A 15,071-nucleotide genomic window follows, 5' to 3' on the forward strand; every position below is an offset into this window, starting at 1 on the left:
CTCTGAGGTAACCAAGATCTACATTTTGATGTATTTCTTTAATTTATGTATTAAAACTCTTGGATCATTTTGAATTTGCTTTCTTTTGTTTAATGAATGACATGTAAAATAAACACAGTATGGTATATAGTCTTTCAAAATATTTAAAATATTTGCATAAAATTCTATTTGGATACATCAGAATATATTTAGCCATCCTTATTGTTAAATATATATTTAGCTCTTTCCAGGTTTCTTTTTATAAGCCATGTACCTTTATATATAAATGTTTGGCTAATTTGGCTAATTTCTTTTGAATAGATTCCTGTGGGGGTGAGGGCTATTGAGTTTAAGTTAGCAAGTCTAAGCACAGGATTTTAGAATTGGCAGGATGCATACCTATAACTTCGTATAATACTTCACTGTATTAATGAGGAAACGGAGACTCACTGAGGTGAAATAACTGGCAGGAAGTCTTGCCATGAATTCTCCCAGGGCCAGAGCAGGACCTGGCGTCCTGGGTCAGCTCCCCTAGCTTCCGTAATGTCACCACGCTGACTCTCAATGGCGGTTCATCTCGGAGGTGCTCCCTCCCTGACCCAGTGGTACCATCTGTGGAACTCCATGAATGTGCCCCGGAGTCCATGGCAGGGATGGGAGCTCCTTGGAGGTGGGTGACACTGGCTTTTCTGTCAGGGGCAAGCCATATGGTGGTATCTCTATAGCCACCTTCCACTGGCAGCAAAAGCGAGTGGATACTGAGAAGAAGCAAACATACTCCAGGACCAGAATCTGTCCTGAGGAGGACAAGATGCAAAAAGATTCCAAGAGGGTTGGGAGGTCAGGTTGCTCATAGCGTTAGTGAGTCCCAGTAGATATAAAATTAGGAAGAGCCCTGAGGGCTCTGCGTTCTGTCATGGCCTTGTATTCTGCCAAGAGGGTCTATGTGCTGAGCGGCAGACTCCAGGTAGCTCCCAGGGGGAGGGGAAGACGTGTGCCCACTCTTCCTCTGGGACAAGCCCATACCCGGTAAACCAGGTGTGACTGCATGGCCAGGATGATGCCTCCATTTGAGTAAGTCTGTTCTTTTTTAGCACGAGGGAAAGGGGAGGGGCATGTCTGAAAATCAAGTCTACCTGTGAAGTCAAGGAAACAAGGAGACTCCCGAGACCTTGCTCTTGAAAGAATTCATTTTCTTAGTCTGAATACACAGAACTCAGAGGTCCTTGTGTGTGTTTGTCTCTTGCATGTGGCTCATTCTAAAATGAGATGACTTATTCTAATTCAGTATGTTTTAATAAGTGCCTTCTAAAAGCACATCCTATCTACTAATAGACAAACATGGTAATTGCCCATACCTTTGCTATGCCTCCCATTGGCTAATCAGCGAGATATGCAAATTAAGTGCCAACAAAGATGGCGGTTAATTTGCATATGTAGGTGCGAAGTGGCGGAGCTAAGACTGAAGGTGGCTCCGGCCGGAGCAGTGAAGGCTTGAAGGCAGCTCCAGCAGGAGCAGTGAAGGCTGAAGGTGGCTCTGGCCTGAGAGAAGGCCTGGGTCCCGGGTGCCAGAGGAAGACCGGTGCCGGCAGCCAGGGGAAGGGAAGGCCTATTGCAAGAATCTTTTCATGCAACAGGCTTCTAGTCCTATATAATAAAAGGCTAATATGCAAATAGACCTAATGGCAGAACAACTGGTTGTTATGATGTGCACTGACCACCAGGGGGCAGGTGCTCAATACAGGAGCTGCTCCCTGGTGGTCAGTGCACTCCCACAGGGGGAGCGCCGCTCAGCCAGAAGCCCTGAGCCAAGCTCATGACTGGCGAGCACAGCGGTGGTGGTAGGAGCCTCTCCTGCCTCTGTGGCAGTGCTAAGGATGTCTGACTGATGGCTTAGGCCCACTACCAGGAGTGGGCCATCTGTCAGACATCCCCTGAGGGCTCCTGGACTACGAGAGGGCACAGGCCAGGCTAGGGATCCCCGAGTGCATGAATTTCATGCATTGGGCCTCTAGTATAGTATAAGATGTCAAAAAGTAGAAATGCCCTTCAACCTGGAAGGGGAGATAAGCTATGGATAAAGAAAATATAGCTGTAGATATAATAAATGAGAAAAATATAATTAACTGACTTGACAGTAGATAGATAATTTAATTAGTGTAGTTTAGGCAGAATATTGCGGGGGGCGGCAGGAGTACCCATTTAGGGTGGCCCAAGCTTGGAAAGCGTTTGCTGTTGGGATGTTAGATATAGTTTCCAAGATTCTTGAACTTTGTGTGTACAGACTTGGAACATATGAGCACGGCAAACATTCTGGAGGTCTAGGGAGGGATGTGTATGTACCCCACGAGCATAGTCAGTGACAAAGATCAGATGTAGGTGTGATAGAAGCTGGGTTTCTCCCTTCCTTTCTAACCTCCCTCTGGGAAAGGACACGTGGTTAAGTCGTCAGTGACAAGGTGAGGGGAGAGGGCGGGCGTAACTGCCCATGAAGTAAAATGTGCATGTATATCATAGGCAATGGCATGGAGAGACCAGAAAGCAGATGCAATGCCGCGCACCCAGCAGGCCCTCAGTAGAAGTTAATTATTCATGAGAATTATGATAAAAATAAAGCCTATTAGAAAATGAGGCAACAATAAAATTAAGGCAGGACTATAGGAGAATAAATTATTATGGGAAAACACAGAGTAAGAGATAGTTGGAAAAGATGTAAGGTAAATTAGGGGGAAGGGTAAAAAGAGAAGCATATGTATTTCAAGAGAACACATAGCAAAATTACCCAGAAGGAGGGACAGAAGAGAGCACTGAAGAAGTACACCTTATTGAGAAAGTGGAACAAACTGAGATAAATAACAAACTAACATGTGACACTTCATTGTATACACTTAATGAATTCCAGGGTTTGAATGAATGGAAAAGGTTCATGTGGTTAACACCTTTTATGTACATTGACTCATAATATAAAGACCCTGGGCACTCTGGACCTTCCTGGCAAATGCTCCATTGGCAGGGACCATTCACCTGTGTTTCGGAGGTGCCCATTTATGATACCGGGGAGCTCACTGGAGCCAACCTGGGAGGTGTTACCCGAGCTCCACGCCTCGCACTGGCCATTCTCCATCAGGCCATTGCGTGCTGTTCACAGCCTCCCGGGCTGTGAAATGGAGAAGCCATACCCCTCGGTGAACGATAGCCAGGAAGGGAAGTGACAGAGGCCTGTGAGGAGGCACTGAAGCTGTGGAAAGGGTGGCTGCACATAAACAACATGAGCAGGTGCTCTCTCTCTGCTGATGGCCCCGCAGTGGGCTCCTGCCAGGTGACACATCAGGAAGGCCTCCAGATATGATATCCAAATCACGACCCATAAGTAGCGCGAGGCAGGAAGGCCTGGCATTCTCTGTTGTTCATAAGAAATCAGAAGTGTTTTTGAAGGACACTCTACATCCCATTCCATTTACAGCCTCCCAGTGACGTGTGCAATGGAGAAACTTAGTGTTTCTATGCACCTCTACACACAGATTGAATAGAGAAACCCTGGACACACCCTAACCCTAACCCTAACCCCAACCCCAAACCCAACCCCAACCCCAAACCCAACCCCAACCCTATCCCTAACCCTAACCCTAATCCTAATCCTAACCCTAACCCAAATGGGGAAAGCCATTGGAGAGCATGAGTCCTAGCAGATTCTTTGTTCTGTACTCTGTGAAAATTATGTCAAAGATGTTAGGGTCCAGTCCCTTTGCTTCTCTCGTCATTCTGTATATAGTCTTATAAGACTATAGGGAAGGGCATTATTTTTATGATTTAATGAGCTACTTCTAAGAAAGCTAGTGTTTCACCAGCTCATTAGAAACGTCTGGGATGGCTAGGGCAGAATTAAGGCCTGGGTCACCCAGCTGAAACTAACGTCAATGCTTCAGTTATTCATTGATGTTCTTCAGACTCTCAGACACACCTCCACTGGTTACTAGGCAACCACGGCTTATTGAAATTAGTATACATTAAGCATAAACTTTATGTGTGAGTATGAAAGGGATCTGAATATTTTAGTGTGAAGGCAATCATGAGCTGAACTAGCCTATTATCTTTGTTATTAGGTGAGACAAAATGTGAGGGCCTCGAACATCTTTCAGAAAGTGGATTAATAAGATTTTACTGAAAAGGCTTTGTGCTTACAGGTGACAACCTACACACAGCAGCCTCAGCGCTGGTCAATACAGAAAATGTCAGTCATTTTTATCCAGTGGAGGAATTCCTGTTAAGAACTGAGTTCTGACAGAGATTGGCGAGCCCTGCGTCTGAGGCCCCTCCACTCCTGGTATGGTAGAAAGGGAGAATCCCAGAGAGAAGGGGAAGGTTTTAGATTAGGGTCATTTTACCATTGTGTTTCCCGTCTGCAAGAGTTTCCTGCCAGAGGAGAACTCAAGCTCTGTGGAGAGGGGCCCGGGACTCAGGTGGTAGCAGGCTTTGTCTCTCTCAGGGTGGAACCCACTTGGAGGCGGCATGTGAACTGAGGGCTGAGTCTGTGGCCGGATAGAACAGGGTGTAGTCTGTTAAACTGGCCATGAGAGAGTCATTTGCTCTGGCTGAATGGGAAGAATGGAAGAATGCAGCCGGATCTGGAATGTAGCAAGGCTTTTTTCTCTCCAAATGTGTCTTTTGTGGATGCTACTACCCTGGGAAGAAATTCAACTTCAGAAGGGAAACCATGTGATCCTGGAGTTTATATTGATTAGGAAGGCATGGTGTAATATAAAGACCTGTTCTGAGAAAAAGACAGCCACCTTACTTATCTATGCCACTAGAATTGGTATAAAAATGCATGTATTTATCTGAGTCTGCAGGCATATTATAAACACACATAGCCCTAACCGGTTTGGCTCAATGGATAGAGCGTCGGCCTGCAGACTGAAGGGTCCCAGGTTCGATTCCGGTCCAGGGCATGTACCTTGGTTGCGGGCACATCCCCAGTAGCGGGTGTGCAGGAGGCAGCTGATCGATGTTTCTCTCTCATCGATGTTTCTAGCTCTCTATTCCTCTCCCTTTCTCTCTGTAAAAAAATCAATAAAATATCTATATTTTTAAAAAATAAACACACATAATCATGGTAAACTTCCTAGCCCACTGTTACGGAATTGTTAGGAATTAACAGAATAGAGAGGTACATTATTCCTCTGCTTAGATGATTTGAAACCATCAGATTCAAAGTTTAAGACTGTGCTAAAATGAACTATACAGATTCAAAAGTCTGGTTTTAAAAGTTACAAGATCAATTGATGGTTAAAATACAAGCTAAAACAAACTGTCACTCACATGAACAGACCAATATGAAAGCACATTATCATTAATTTTTGTTAACTCACCATAATCCTTATTTTTTTGTTAGGAAAACAACACAGTTTTAAAAGTCATACTCACATAAAGAGAAATAGCATTATGCAAACTCTTCTGAGGAAATAAAGGGCCAATTGACCAACAAAAGACAATTTAACAAGGCAGGGACAGAACTAGGAATGCCAATGGAATTCTTATTTTTTTCTAAGATACCATACAGTATTCAAAGACAGACACAGCAGTGTACATATGCTCATACTATAAAAAATTCTTTTCCACCCTAGCTGGTTTGGTTCCTGCGGACTAAAGGGTCCCAGGTTTGATTCCAATTGAGGGCACATGCCCAGGTTGGGGGCTCAATCCCCAGTGTGAGGCATGCAGGAGGCAGCCAATCAATGATTCTCTCTCATCATTTATGTTTCTATCTCTCTCTCCCCCTCTCCTTTCCTCTCTGAAATCAATAAAAATATATAAAAAGTTAAAAAAGAATTATTTTCCCCTTCTGTATTTTCAACACATTATCCACATAACCGTAGTAGACCAAAGATATAGCTATGTATCTTGTTGTTTTAATATACCAGGTATTTATGGAACACATATGTTTAAAAGAAGTGAATATGTTACAATCATTTCAGATGCCATTTTTAGCATCACATTATGCTTGTCACTGCCTGTATTATTGTGGTATTTCCATTAAAGGGCAATTTGGGTTTTCACAAAATTAAATATTCACAGTAATGCACATAAGACAATAAGCAGGATGCGGGCCAGGGGGACGTTTCTGGTTTGTTCAGCAATATGTCTAGCACCTGGCAAAGCTCCTGATAGTCACTTAATTCTCAATAAGTATTTGATGAATAATAAATCTACTTCTACAGATTATAAATAAAACCAAAATCAATCTTATTTCCACAGTCTCTTCTTAGACTCAAAACTTCTCTTGGGGGAAAATAAGATCAAGAATCTAGGAACACTGGCTTGTCTGTTGTTTGGTGGAGGGTAGTTAGGTGGTAGGAGACTCAGATTGGTCTTGGTTGTGGCTTTGTTGCTGATTGTTGGGATGGTACATAACCTCTCTGGGCCTCACCTTCCTCAAATGTAAAATTAGGGAGTTGCTAAGGTCTGAATGTTTGTGTCCCCCTCAAATTCACATGTTGAAATCTTAATGCCCATGTGGTCGTATTAGGAGGTGATTAGACCGTGACCGTGGAGACTTTACGAATGGGATTAATGCTCTTATACAGAGACCCCACAAAGCTCCCCAGCCACTCCCACCAGGTGAGGTGGTGTCTAGTTATGCACCAGGAAAAAGGCCCAGCCCAAAGCAACACCAGGCTGCCACTTTGTTTTGTATTTCCAGCCCCCAGAGTTGTGAGAAACACATTTCTTTCTTTCATAAGCTACCCAGTCTCTCATATTTTGTTATAGCAGCCAGAATGGACTAAGACAAGGGTCTAGGATAGACTTTCGAAAAAATATCCCTTATGAAGTCTAAATTCTGTAATTCTAATCTGTGGGAAATTTAACTGGGATGTTACTTGGAATAATTATACTTCATTCATCCCAGGCTCCCTGGTGCCTAGCCCAGAGCCAGTGAACCTAAGAGATGTGTAAAAAATAACTAACAAATGAATGACTAATCATTACAAGTATAAATGTGTCCTAAGCATCATTAGAATTTTTCACAAAAGGAAGCAACCTTTCACTACGCATGCTGCTTCTTTTTTCCCCCTACAATTAAAATGAAGTCAGAAGATAGCTGTTTGAAAATTTTGAGTTTTATTCATATCAATTATTATTTTTAAACATAGTATTTGAATAGTGTGATTAAAAAAATTAGAACACATTTACACACTCTCTTAAGAAGTGGTAATAGTATCGCTATGTCTAGGGAAATTTTTATTTTGCATCCTAAACCAACTCTTTCATAATTAATCATAAATACACATTTCATAAATATCCTTAAAGAGATAAAAGGAAGAGAGCCAGAATCCCTGCCTTTAAAACTCTCTTCTCTAGTGGTGATTCTAGATACCATGCAGCCCTAAAATCCTATCAGTCCACAGTTTTGGACATCATCATTTCCAGGCATATGCTCACATCAATAAGCGAGTTTTGTGCATAAGTAGGTCTCAGCCACAAGATGCTACATCTCTGAAGCTCTCATTGCACAGGAATAGGGCTAATTTTAGCATCAACCTAAACATAAACTCATTTGCCAATGAGAAAAAGATCTGTAGACTTATAAATAGCTTACTCCTCAGGAAATATTTTAAATAGAACGTTCTAGCATTATTATACAGGCATATTTGCATAGGATTAAATTGTAGGATCTTTCAGAGTGGCAGTTTGCTGCAGTGAAAAGATATGGCTTAACGTTCTGGTTCTGCCATTTCCCAGAAACATGACCTTGGCAAGTCACCTGAAGTCGTGGAACCCTAGTTTTCTTATCCAAATAAGGGAGAAATAATAGGCACTCTTAGGGGTTATTAAGAAAGTTAAATAAGAGAATGTCAGTGTGGTGCAGCTGCTTTGGTGGCGGGACCGAGTGGCATGCAGTGGCACAGGTCCTCTCAGTACAGCCCCTGCCCCATAATGGACTCTCTTTTTGCTTGTAGTGGCCGCAGTGTCATCATCTTCACCTGAACCACGCAAGCATATCTCAAAGTACGGCCCTCCCTACTTCATCCAGCACCAAGGAGACTACTGTGAGCTTGGTACAGGCAATTCACAGATTAAGCTTGTCCTGGATGAAAATTTCAGAGAGAGGACAGATGGATAACATGAGAACTTCCAACATGAGCCCATGAGTGATTGAATGAGATGGCTTTTTCTTGGGGGGCGGGGGGTGTCCTGTCATCTATAGTAAGAACTGATCTTCTAGAAATGACCCACAGGGTTATGTGAACTCAGAGATAGGACTGATAACTGTTGACACAGGCGGGGCTTAGCAAGGACTTCACAATGACTAGGCTAGTGCAGTCACCGAGGGGAGCATGTTGTTTGTGGGTGAGGGGGGTTTGGAGAGGGGTGAGGAAGTGAGGGCAGTTTAGGCAGAAGAACCAGCCTGGGAAAAAGTAAAGGCACCAAGAGCATGGCTTAGGGAAGGCAGATCATGCCTCTGTTAGCAAAGGTCAGTTGACGAGCAGAGAGGAAAGCAACAGGACTCAAGAGGTCTGCTGTGCCTGTGTTATGACATGCTTAGGGGCACAGGCTTAGGAACATAGGACACAGGCTTAGGAACACAGAACACAGGCTTAGGAACATAGGACACAGGCATAGGAACATAGGACACAGGCATAGGAACACAGGACACAGGCGTAGGAACATAGGACACAGGCTTAGGAACATAGGACACAGGCTTAGGAACATAGGACACAGCTTAGGAACACAGGACACAGGCTTAGGAACACAGGACACAGGCGTAGGAACATAGGACACAGGCTTAGGAACATAGGACACAGGCTTAGGAACACAGGACACAGGCGTAGGAACATAGGACACAGCTTAGGAACATAGGACACAGGCGTAGGAACATAGGACACAGGCGTAGGAACATAGGACACAGGAGTAGGAACATAGGACACAGGAGTAGGAACATAGGACACAGGCTTAGGAACATAGGACACAGGCTTAGGAACATAGGACACAGGAGTAGGAACATAGGACACAGGTTTAGGAACACAGGACACAGGCGTAGGAACGCAGGACACATGCATAGGAACACAGGACACAGGCGTAGGAACACAGGACACAGGCGTAGGAACATAGGACACAGGCGTAGGAACACAGGACACAGCTTAGGAACATAGGACACAGGCTTAGGAACATAGGACACAGCTTAGGAACATAGGACACAGGCGTAGGAACACAGGACACAGGCGTAGGAACACAGGACACATGCATAGGAACACAGGACACAGGCGTAGGAACACAGGACACAGGCATAGGAACATAGGACACAGGCGTAGGAACACAGGACACAGGCGTAGGAACATAGGACACAGGCGTAGGAACACAGGACACAGCTTAGGAACATAGGACACAGGCTTAGGAACATAGGACACAGCTTAGGAACATAGGACACAGGCTTAGGAACATAGGACACAGCTTAGGAACATAGGACACAGGCGTAGGAACATAGGACACAGTTTAGGAACACAGAACATAGGCTTAGGAACATAGGACACCGATTGTGCTCTGCAGCTGATGGGGGAGCCCACACTGGCTGTGAAACAGAAGTGGGTGGTGGTCATTAGGTCATATTGGCCACTGTTGGTTAGGCACCTACGATGTCCTAGGCACTTTCCTGTGTTGTTTTCTGGGTGTTATTTTCTAGTCTCACAACAGACTAGCCAGGGGTGGGCAAGCTTTTTGACTCGAGGGCCACAATGGGTTCTTAAACTGGACCGGAGGGCCGGAACAAAAGCATGGATGGAGTGTTTGTGTGAACTAATATAAATTCAAAGTAAACATCATTACATAAAAGGGTACGGTCTTTTTTTTTTTTTTTAGTTTTAGTTTTATTCATTTCAAATGGACTGTAGTTTGCCCACGGCTGGGACATATCTTTCCAGGTGGGGAATGTGAGGTTCAGAGAGTTCAACTAACTTGCTGCTCAAGATTACACATTCTTAAATTAAGCAAATGGCATAAAAAGAGCAAGAGCATATTTAAAATATTAATTTCAGAACAAACCATTAAAGAATGGAAATAATGAGATCTGAATGTAAATGAGGAAATTGATCTAGGCAGCAATGTTTTAAAAGGAAAAGAGAGGAGGAACACTGGAAAGAAGGGATTTGTGTTCAAAGCAAGGCCATTTGAGATTTTGGCAAGATCTAATACAGGTATATTCTGGAAGGACCTAGGCTTGTTAATAATAAACACTGTGGCCTCTGAGTTTGAAAGCTAGTTAATGACTCTATTACACGAGAGACAGTTGAACATGGTAATTAGTGCTCAGGCTCAGAAACCAGGCTGGATTTGAATGTTCACCCATCTTACTTAAGTTTGGGCAGGCTATTTACCCTTCTGGGGCCCTATTTTACTCATCTTTAAAAAAGAAGCCAATAATATTACCTATGTCGTGGGGTTGCTTAAGCATGAAATGACGTCTACGTGTGTGCATCACAGTGCTGGAGGAATTCGGTATGCATCAGCCAGTGCTGCTGTGTGCCTTTGTCCTTGTTCACCAATCATGTATTTAGACATTCTTTACAGTGTGCCAAGCACTGGGCTAGTTTCCAGGGACATAAAGAGGGCTCACACATTATTTCTGCCTTTAAACACATTTGATTTCCCCCACATTATGCTATGCGATTCAGCAGAAGTACTACTGACTACATTTAGGTTAAAGCACTTTCCTGGACTGTCTGGGCACCAGGGATTTAAAGTCTCTATTCATCATGTTGCTCATTTGTGTAATGAACACGTCCACTCCTCCTCCCCCGCTCCTCCAGTAGGGCATCTAGATCTGTCCAGCCGGAGTTCTCTTTATGAGAGGCACGTCCCTCGGCCCACGGGGAGACATCACGAACTCAGTGAGACCGTTTCAGCAGTCTCCTCCTACGTACGTGTGCCGGACCCGCGGAAGTGGCGTGTTAGTGCCACTGACTCAGGCACCTCTCCCTCGCTAACTCATTAGCCCTATCTGTGATGTAGTGTCTACCATTAGTGGGTGTATTTCTCTTCCCAAGAGTATTTTTTTTAAACAGATGACTTCATAAAGCCTTATTTTTTTTAAGCTGGAGAGAAATGTTACAAATTAGAATTTTCAGTGGCTGTACCAAACTACGGAAGACATGTGTTGAGAACATGGGTTATTCACGGCGTCTTTAACCACACCATCAAGTCGCTCATCCTTGTATTTCCTAATTTTCGGCGATGAAGGGGGTACAAGTAATTCTGCTCATAATGCATTTTCACATTGTCTAAAGGGTTCTCAGGCATCGAGGTTTAACATTAGCATCAGTTGAATAGATGAAAACTGTTGGTAGGAGGGACACCATGTCCTCTTGCGTGTGCCCACAACACACTAACATGGACAGGTGAGCAGTCACGGTGGCCTCCGAGACAAGGTTGAAAAGGGACACGTCCACATAAATAAATGAGAAGGAAAGGAACACAGCAAGGCACATGCATTTAAAATAACCAAGTGAAGTGCCTCAGTAATGAAGTGAAAAGCCACTTTCATGCCAAGGAAGCCCTGTAGCGTGAGTGGGGTTGTTGGGACAGTGGTGAATTGTTTACCTGTTCAGGGCAACCTGAACATTTTTTTTTTTGAAAGCAAATTAATTTATAAAAAAGAAAAAGAAAGAAAAAAAGAGAAAATTTACAGAAAACTTTTGAACAGAAGGAAGGTGCCAAGACGCAGAGAAGAAACATGGGGACATGAGGAACGAAGGGCCTGGTGGGCGGGACGAGGGGCTGATGGGGAGCCTGGAGTCACATTTGCCTGCACATCGAGGGTGAAGAGGGAGAGCTGGTATGTGAGGCACTGGAATCTGGGGAGCTGAGCTGCAAGCTGGGGGTCAGCACTAACCTAGGTTGGGCACCCCTACCCCACTGTCTCCAAATACCAGGGAAACCCTAGCTACCAGTCAAGGTTCTGATGGTCTTGGTAGAGGAGGGAAGAGGTTATGGGAATGATCCACTGAGTCATAAGAAAGAGGTGCTTAAGTGCTTTTTGAAAATTTCAGGTTTTTAAAACTTTCCATCTTCTAGCTGCCCTCTCCATGTCTTCTAGGAGCCCACTGAGAAAGCCCAGGAAGGAAGAGCCCTGAATGCCCTGTCTTCCTCTATTATCTACCACAGGAATCTCCAAAAATAGGTTTCCCCACCAAATACACATACGCTGACATCAACTACATTGGCGACTTAAAAACACAAAAAACTGACATTCAGAGGGAAACGGGTCATTGGCTGAGCTGGGGTGGCCTAAAACAGCAACACTGAGGAAGCAGCAGGAGAGATTAGTAGGGATAAACGGGGGGAAGGGGAGGGGGTTCTGAATTGACTTAGTTACTACTGAGGGGCTGGAGGAGACAGGTTCTGCACCCTATTTTATCCCCAGAGCTCTCTCCAGAATGTTAATTACCCTTTTCTAAAATGGTCACCTCCCTCCTCCAAAAAATGTAAAAGTTGGATTTTTTTTTAGTGGTTGGAGGGAGCTCCAATGCAGCTTAAAAAAAAAAAATCTATTTCCTTTAAAAGGGCTTAATTTTTTCCATCCATAAAAAATGCAGTCGTTTTGAGGGGGTGTGCCCTTTAGAAGTGATTAATTAGAACCTTGTATAAATACCTTCCCCCAGTCCTTCCTTTGAGGGCACATCCCCATCCTGTCCTTCCTCCCAGACATTAGGAAGATCCTTTAAACAGAAGTCCTTGAATAATCCCATATAAAAATGCAAGCCCCTGGCAGGGGCTTTGGTGGGGGCTTTGGAGGGGGCAGGAAGTGCTTTCCTTACGTAGTGATGAGCTCTCCAGCTGGGGAAGAGTCCCAGTGGTGGGGGGAGGGCTCTTCCTGGAACCTTGATCTTCATGGGGGTGAGGGAGAGAGATGTCTGGCTGGCTCCTCACTGTGGAGGTGGCACAGGGGTGACTGTGCCTGGGCTCGGGGCTGTGGGGTCTGGAGGCAGGGGGGTGCCTGGGTCTGGCAGTGGGCTGGCACTGGGCAGGAGGTTGCCCTGTCACAAGAGACAGACACCGGCATCCTGATCACGTTGCTTTCCCACAGAGCCAGTGTCTGTTATGGGAACAGTGGCTGTCCTGATCATCAGGCACTACGCAGCAAACCACCAGCACCGGAAGGGAGCGGTCGGGTCCATATTGAAATAGAGCAGAAGCCCTAGGTGTAAGTGTGAACGCAGGAATGAGGGCGATGCCCCACGGAGAGGTTCTTCTGTCCCACGTACAGAAGTCTAACGTGAATATCAATAAAGAAAATATCCGCCAGGCTGGCCTGGCTCAGTGGTTGAGCGTCGACTTATGAACCAGGAGGTTGTTGGTTTAATTCCCGGACAGGGCACATGCCTGGATTGTGGGCTCATTCCCCAGTAGGGGGCATGCAGGAGGCAGCTGATCGATGATTCTCTCCCATCATTGATGTTTCTATCTCTCTCTTCCTCTACTTTCCTCTGAAATCAATAAAAAAAAATGTTTTTTTAAAAAAAGAAAATATCCTATTTGGTGTGCATTTGAGAATTAAAAAAATCTCATTAATGTGATAAACAACTTGGGAGCATCAACAATTGTTTTATTAACAGCAACAAATTAACACTACAGCATCACATAGCTTAGAATATGTCGTTAAAATATTAAGTTAAATTTTTTTTTTCAGTGTAAAAAAAACCCCAACTTTACATTTAACTTTTAACTTATTTCCTGAAACTCATTTATTTTCCTTGGGAGAAACATGTGACCCCTGTTCTCTTTTCTTGGATCGAACCACGACTGTAAATATTGAAAACATGGAACATAATCCAGGGAAATGGTTACCCAGATGATGGAAGGATTGAGAGCCTCACCTGGGAAGAGTGAAAATCTACTGGATGGAGATTGGCGGCAGCAGGAAAACAAAGGCACTGCCACTCGCAAGTCTCAAGGAACAAAGGGAAGAGGTGATGTTACCGTAGCTCAGAGTTCAAGGTCACAGGGGCCAGCTCCCCTGGAACCAAAGCAGGAGCAGGACAAGGAATGGAAGCGGAGGTTTAAGCAGGTACAGACCAGCACAATAGCAAAACAGAGAGTTAATCTTACCATTTGCAACAGCATGGATGGAACTGGAGAGCATTATGCTAAGTGAAATAAGCCAGTCAATGAAGGAAAAATACCACATGATCTCACTCATTTATGGATAATAAAGACCATTATAAACTTATGAACAAAAATAGATACAGAGGCAGAGCTGCCTCGAACAGACTGTCAAACTACAGCAGGAAGGCCGGGGTTGGGGGGCAGGAGGTGGGGGGTAAGAGATCAACCAAAGGACTTGTATGCATGCATATAAGCATAACCAATGGACATAAGACACTGGGGGGTAGGGGAGGCCAGGGGATTGTCAAGGGTGGGGGGTGGGGGGGAAGGAGACATATGTAATACTCTTTGTAATACTTTAAGCAATAAAAAAAAAAATACTGAAAAAAAAAACCACCAAACAAACAAACAAAAAAACCCAGAGAGTTAAGTAAATACGCTTTCCATTCTCATTTTCTCCTCCAGGGTCATGTTACACGAAGGGAAATTGATTCACTGAGATTTGGAAAGGGCACTAAACTCAGCGCCTGAGAACTGCATTCTACCCACATCTCCTACATAAATGAAATCACCGGTTTCGTTCCACATACCATGCCAGTCAACCCCATTTACACCCCTTAGGATGATGAGAGAATTATCCACTGTCATTTTGAAGATGCCCAAAGCATAAAGGAAGCATCACTCTCTTTTGGATTAGATTTAGACGGTGGCCGGCGCTCGGGCAGTTGCATTGATTCAGAATTGTGATCAGAGGTATAGTCTGATGTTCCAGAAATCCCCATTCTTCCAAGGAGCCCCTCAAGCCACACTTTGAAGCCTGCACTCAGGGGGATGTGGAAAGACACACGACCTCCTCGCTGAAACCACACTCAGTCCCTCCACACCTCTCCACGCTGCTGTGCAACGACGGGCATTCTGCAGAGCTGCAAAGCGCCAAAGTGCAGGCTCCCGTCTTCGGAAGCACGAAGGGGAATTATGTCTGATGAGGTAAAAAA

The 15,071-nt window shown here is 44.4% G+C and overlaps 1 protein-coding gene across 21 annotated transcripts in view; it reads right to left on the reverse strand.

Moving 5' to 3' along the window:
* Positions 1–15,071, reverse strand: part of DTNA (dystrobrevin alpha) — a 308,637-nt gene that overhangs the window by 143,936 nt on the left and 149,630 nt on the right. The window lies entirely within an intron of this gene.

The sequence above is a fragment of the Myotis daubentonii genome, chromosome 8, assembly GCF_963259705.1.
Source record: "Myotis daubentonii chromosome 8, mMyoDau2.1, whole genome shotgun sequence".
Classification (NCBI taxonomy): domain Eukaryota; kingdom Metazoa; phylum Chordata; class Mammalia; order Chiroptera; family Vespertilionidae; genus Myotis; species Myotis daubentonii.